The sequence below is a fragment of the Oncorhynchus tshawytscha genome, unplaced genomic scaffold (genome assembly GCF_018296145.1).
Source record: "Oncorhynchus tshawytscha isolate Ot180627B unplaced genomic scaffold, Otsh_v2.0 Un_contig_3519_pilon_pilon, whole genome shotgun sequence".
Taxonomy (NCBI): Eukaryota; Metazoa; Chordata; class Actinopteri; order Salmoniformes; family Salmonidae; genus Oncorhynchus; species Oncorhynchus tshawytscha.
The window spans coordinates 81371-81889 of record NW_024609629.1 but is presented as its reverse complement, the minus strand read 5'-3'; positions in this window follow the sequence as shown (position 1 = coordinate 81889).

Sequence of the window (519 nt, the reverse complement as noted above, 5' to 3'; positions counted from 1 at the left end):
CCTTGTTCAGGGGCAGAATAACAGATTTGTACCTTGTCAGCTCAGGGGTTTGAACTTGCAACCTTCCAGTTCCTAGTCCAACGCTCTAACCACTAGACTACCCTGCAACAACAAAAATGACAAGCAACATATCATGACAGGTCGACGAATAGAGGCCGAGTCTTTGAACGCTGCACCCTCAGAAGAGGAGCGGGTCAGTTCATGGTTTGAGCGGAGGGAGTGGTCAGAGGATGGTAGATGACGGTGATGGAATCTGCTGACAATCTTGTAGAGGTTGTCAAGTCATGAGTCATGTAGCCCCTGGACTTCTCCTCTTCCACTCTGTGTATTACATATTTAGATGATGCCTCAGGAGCTCTGCATATGAAATATCAATAACAGTCAACTCAGTATTATTAAAATAACATTATTTGGATTAAGAAATTAAAATATACATATGGTAAAACACCACTGCAATGTGCTCCTGAACTGGTGGTGGCGGTATAGCGGAGTCCACAGTGGAAGCTAATCCGGACCGGA